The 6127-nt window shown below is 42.5% G+C and overlaps 1 pseudogene; it reads right to left on the bottom strand.

Annotated features, from left to right (window-relative positions):
• Window positions 1-5147: 5147 nt before the first annotated feature.
• Window positions 5148-6127, bottom strand: part of LOC144233697 (uncharacterized) — a 10547-nt pseudogene continuing 9567 nt past the window's right edge.

Genomic DNA, 6127 nt, shown 5'->3' with positions numbered 1-6127 from the left:
TGGCTCTGGACCCTTGTTTTTTGGGGAGATTTTTTTTTATTACTAATTCGATTTCTTTACTAGTTATGGGTCTGTTCAAATATTCTATTTCTTCCTATTTCAGTTTTAGCGGTTTCTATGTGTCTAGGAATTTGTCCATTGCTTCCAGATTGCCCATTTTATTGGTGTATAATTGCTCATCATATTCTCTTATTATTCTTTTTATTTCTGCTGTGTTGTTTGTGATCTCTTCTCTTTCATACTTGATTTTATTTGCTTGGGTTCTTTTTCTTTTTGATCAAACTGGCTAGCGGTTTATCAATTTTGTTCTTTCAAAGAAGCAGCTTCTGATTTCATTGATTTGTTCTACTTTGTTTGTTTGTTTTGTTTTGATAGCATTGATTTCTGCTCTAATCTTTATTATTTCCTGTCTTCTGCTGGTTTGGAGTTCTACCTGCTGTTCTTTTTCCAGCTCTTTAAGGTCTAAGGTTAGGTTGTGTATCTGAGACCTTTCTTCCTTCTTTAGGAAGGTCTGGATTGCTATATACTTTCTTCTTATGACCGCTTTTGCTGCATCCCAGAGGTTTTGGGCTGTGGTGTTATCATTTTCATTTGCTTCAATGTACTGTTTAATTTCCTCCTTAACTTCTTGGTTAGTCCATTCATTCTTTACTAGGATGTTCTTTAGTCTCCAAGTATTTGTTACTTTTCCAAATTTTTTCTTGTGGTTGATTTTGAGTTTCATAATGTTGTGGTCTGAAAATACCCATGATATGATCTCGATCTTTGTGTACTTGTTGAGGGCTGATTTGTGTCTCAGTATGTGGTCTATTCTGAAGAACGTTCCATGTGCACTGGAGAAGACTGTATATTCTGCTGCTTTAGTATAAAGTGTTCTGAATATATGTGTTAAGTCCATCTGGTCCAGAGTGTCAATAGAAGCCATTGTTTCCTTGTTGATTTTCTGATTAGATGATCTGTCCATTGCTGCAAGTGGGGTGTTGAAATCCCCTACTATTATGGTATTATTATCAATTAGTTTCTTTATGTTTGTGATTAACTGATTTATATCTTTGGGTTCCTTCACATTTGGAGCATAAATGTTTACAATTGTCAGGTCTTCTTGGTGGATACACCCCTTAATTATCATCTAATGCACTTCTTCATTCCTTGTTACAGTCTTAATTTTAAAGTCTAGATTGTCTGATATAATTATGGCTACTCCGGCTTTCTTTTGTTGACAATTAGCATGGTAGTCGGTTCTCCATCCACTTACTTTCAATCTGAAGGTGTCTTTCAGTCTATAGTGGAACTTTTGTAAACAGCATATAGATGGATCTTGTTTTCTTATCCATTCTGTTACCCTATGTCTTTTGATTTAGCATTTAGTCCATTAACATTTAGAATGAGTACTGAAAGATATGAATTTATTGCCATTATGTTGCTTGTAAAGTTGGAGTTTCAGGTGGTGTCTCGGGTCCTTTCTAGTCTTTGTTAATTTTGGTATGTATGTATGTATGTATTTTTCCTCTTTTCTCCCCGCAGAGAGTCCCCCTTAAAATTTCTTGTGGGGCTGACTTAGTGGTCACCAACTTCTTTAATTTTTTGTTTGTCTGGGAAACTTTCAATCTCTACTTCTATTTTGAATGTCAGCCTTGCTGGAAAAAGAATTCTTGACTGCCTATTTTTCTGATTCACCACATTGAAAATATCCTGCAACTCCTTTCTGGCCTGCCAAGTTTCTGTGGATGGATCTGCTCCAAAGCTGATCAGTCTTCCCTTGTAGATTAAGGATTTTTTTTCCCTTGATGCTTTCATGATTCTTTCCTCACCTGAGTATTTTGTGAATCTGACTATGATATGCCTTGTTATGGTCGGTTTTTGTTGAATCTAATGGGAGTCCTCTGTGCTTCCTGGAGTTTGATGTCCTGTGTCTTTCCCCAGGTTAGGAAAGTTTTCTGCTATGATATGCTCATTTAACCCTTCTACCCCCTTTTCTCTCTCTTTATCTTCTGGGAACCCTATGATACTGATTCTTTTTTTAATAGTTTATTGTCAAGTTGGTTTCCATATAACACCCAGTGCTCATCCCAACAAGTGCTCTCCTCCATGCCCATCACCCCCTTCCCCTCTCCACCACCTCCATCAGCCCTCAGTTTGTTCTTAGTATTCAAGAGTCTCTCATGGATTGCCTCCCTCCCTCTCCCCAACCATTTTTCCCTTCTCCCCCATGGTCCTCCATTAAGTTCCTCCTAATCCATGTATACGTGCAAACATATGGTATCTGTCCTTCTCTCCTTGACTTATTTCGCTCACCATCACACCGTCTAGTTCCATCCATGTTGCTACACATGGCCAGATTTCATTCTTTCTCATTGCCATGGAGTATTCCATTGTATACATAAACCATATCTTCCTGATCCATTCGTCCGTTGATGGACACTTAGGCTCTTTCCATATTTTGGCTATTGTTGAGAGTGCTGCTATGAACATTGGGGTACATGTGCCCCATTGCATCAGCACTCCTGTATCCCTTGGGTAAACTCCTAGCAGTGCTACTGCTGGGTCATAGGTGAGTTCTATTGTTAATTTTTTGAGGAACCTCCACACTGTTCTCCAGAGGGACTGCACCAGTTTACATTCCCACCAACGGTGCAGGAGGGTGCCTGTTTCTCCACATCCTCGCCAGCATCTAGAGTCTCCTGATGTGTTCATTTTAGCCACTCTGACTGGTGTGAGGTGGTATCTTAGTGTGGTTTTGATTTGTATTTCCCTGATGAGGAGGGATGTTGACCATCGTTTCATGTGTCTGTTGGCCATCTGGATGTCCTCTTTGGAGAAGTGTTTGTTCGTGTCTTCTGCCGATTTCTTCACTGGGTTGTTTGTTTTTCGGGTGTGGAGTTTGGTGAGTTCCTTATAGATTTTGGATATTAACCCTTTATCTGATATGTCATTTGCAACTATCTTTTCCCATTCCGTTGGTTGTCTATTAGTTTTATGGATTGTCCCTTTTGACTTGCAGAAGATTTAATCTTGGTGAGGTCCCAATAGTTTATTTTTGTTCTTGATTCTTTTGCTTTTGGGATGTGTCAATTAAGAATTTGCTGTGGTGGAGGTCAAGGAGGTTGTTTCCTGCTTTCTCCTCTAGGGTTTTGATGGTTTCCTGTCTCACATTCAGGTCCTTTATCCATTTTGAGTTTATTTTGGTGTATGGTGTGAGAAAATGATCTAGTTTCATTCTTCTGCATGTTGCTGTCCAGTTCTCCCAACACCATCTGTTAGACAGGCTGTCTTTTTTCCATTGGATACTCTTNCCTATGTCTTTTGATTGGAGCATTCAGCCCATTTACATTCAGTGTTATTATTGAAATATGTGGGTTTAGAGTCATTGTGTCCTTTGTGGAACTCATGCTTTTGGTGGTGTCTCTGGTATCTTGAATTCCTTGCAATACTTCACTCAGAGAGTCCCCCTCAGGATTTCTTGTAGGGCTGGTTTAGTGGTGACAAATTCTTTCAATTTTTGTTTATTTGGAAAGACTTTTATCTCTCCTTCTATTCTGAATGACAGGCTTCCTGGATAGAGTATCCTTGGCTGCATATTTTTTCTGCTCATCACATTGAAGATCTCCTACCATTCCTTTCTAGCCTGCCAAGTTTCAGTAGATAAGTCTATCACCACTCTGATAGGTTTCCCTTTGTATGTTAGGGCCCTTTTCTCCCTAGATGCTTTCAAAATTCTCTTTGTCCTTATATTTTGCCATTTTTACTATGATATGCCGTGCCGAAGAATGATTCAAGTTCTGTCTAAGGGGAGTTCTCTGTGCCTGTTGGATTTCAACGTGTTTCCTTCCCCACATTGGGAAGTTCTCTGCTATAATTTGTTCCAGGACTCCTTCAGTGCCTTTCCCTCTCTCTTCCTCTTCTTAGATTCCTATGATACGGATATTGTTCCGTTTGACTGTATCGCTGAGCTCTCAAACTCTTCTTTCATGTTCTTAGATCAGTTTATCTCTCTTTTTCTCAGTTTCTTCTTTTTCTATAATAGTGTCTTCTAAATCACTTATCTCCATCCGCCTCTTCAATCCGTGCATTGGACGCCTCCAGTTTATTATGTATCTCATTTATCCCATTTTTTAATTCACCATAATTATTTTTAAGCTCCATATTGTTTGTAGCCATAGTTTCTCTGGTGTCCTCCATGCTTTTTTCAAGCCCGGCGATTAATTTTATGATTAGTGTTCTAAATTCTTGTTCAGTTATGTTGCTTATATCTGTTTTGCACAGTTCTCTAGCTGTCATTTCTTCCTGGAGTTTCTTTGGAGGAGAGCTCTTCTGTTTCATCATTTTGGTTAGCTTTCTATCTCTTGTTAATTTTAAAAGCTTGTTGTACACATGGCCCCTGCGAGTTCTGCTGTATTAGAGAGGGCTCTTTTGACTGTTCAAGGCCTGTCCGTTCAGGAAGTGTTCTTTGGACGGTGACTCTTGGTTTCTCTTGTTGAGCGTTTGGTTATTTGTTTCCCTACTGGTAGTGGTATTTGGGACTCTCCACCATGTGTAGTTTGGCTCGTATCTTGAGGCTGCCCTGGAAAAAGGAGACAGACAACCACAGAGGGAACACAGGTACACAAATGCAGACAAAACCAATAAACACGCAAACTCAGTCTCAGGTAAAAACAGCAACAGCAACAACAAAACAGCTATCTGGAGGGGATGGGCGTGCTTTGTGTAGGCAGGTCTTGTCTCCACCTTGTCTGCTGGCCTCCCTGAGGCCCCTCCTTGGTGGTTGTGGGGAGAAGAATGGCGTCGCCCCAGTCCCTTCTCAACCTAGCGTTGAAATCACTTCTTCAGTCTGATCTCCCTGTGCTGAGGATGTAGCCAAGGTGGGCTGAGTTCTATGCCCCACACCTCACCTGTTTCCAGGTCCCAGGCCACGGGCTTTGTTATACCGCCCTCAACAGTCCCGCAGGTTGCTGCTTCCCTGGTGCCTGAGGGTTGAATGGGGGGTGGGGGAAGTGTCGCAGCCTCATATCCTCCAGGGTCAAGCAGGGATACAACCCGAGTGCGGGGAAGTAGCAACTTCAGGTCTGTAGAATCCACGACGCTGCAACACACCGCTGTGACTTTACCGGGCGCCGGCACCCCGTCACCGGGTCACAGCTGCTGCCGCTTCAGTGGGCCGATGACACGCGCCGCTGCCGCTTCACCCGGCGCCGGGACCGCCTCCGCAGGCGTTGCTGACGGTTCACGGGGCAGCCACCGCCATGGGTGGTGCCAGGCGCATGGCAGTTCAGTTTTTCCTGGCGCCTTCTGGGACCAGGGCAGCTAGTTTAAAGTCATCCAACCAGAGCTAAAAAACACTGTCTTTCCAAGCTGAGGTTTTTTCTCTTCTCCAGGGATGGTTCTATGAGCAATCTCAGCTTTTCTTTCCTTTCCCCTGGAGTCGCCGCAGCTTGCCACCACTCGCCGCAGCTGCACACGAGCCGGGTTCCCCATCTCCCTCCGTGTCTCCGGGTCCCATCCCGCTTTTATCTTCCCCAGTTCGCACTCACGCACTTATGAGGTTTCCTTCCCAGTGTACTCTGTCTCTTTCTCTTCCCAAATTCCTGTGGCTCAGTGTCCTACGACTTCAGGCCTTCTCTGTTTGAGAGATGGGAGCAGGCGAAATGTACGCTGCTTCCTACTTCTCCACCATCTTCGCTTATATCTGTTTTGAGCAGTTCTTTAGCCGTCAGTTCTTCCTGGAATTTCTTTGGAGGAGAATTCTTCCATTTCATAATTTTGGTTAGCTTTCTATCTTTTGTTAGTTTCAAAAGCTTGTTATGCACTCCGCACCTGGAAATACTGCTGTATTAAAGAAGGCTCTTTGACTGCCCAGGTCTTGTCCATTCAGGAAGTGTTCTTTGAATGGTGTCTCTTGGTCTCTCTTGTTGAGATTTTGGTTAGTTTATTTCACTACTTGTAGTGGTATTTGGGACTCTCTACCATGTGTACTTTGGCTTGTTTCTTGAGGTAGCCCTGGGAAAGAAAACAGACAGACAAACACACAGGGACCAAAAGCACACAAATGCACAGACAAATCCAACAAACACACAAACCGAAAGGAAAAAAGAAAAAGGAAAAAAGGAAGGGACAAAAAAAAAGGGGGGAG

The sequence above is a fragment of the Crocuta crocuta genome, unplaced genomic scaffold, assembly GCF_008692635.1.
Source record: "Crocuta crocuta isolate KB4526 unplaced genomic scaffold, BGI_CrCroc_1.0 scaffold434, whole genome shotgun sequence".
Classification (NCBI taxonomy): Eukaryota; Metazoa; Chordata; class Mammalia; order Carnivora; family Hyaenidae; genus Crocuta; species Crocuta crocuta.
This window is presented reverse-complemented; position numbering and strand designations above follow the sequence as displayed.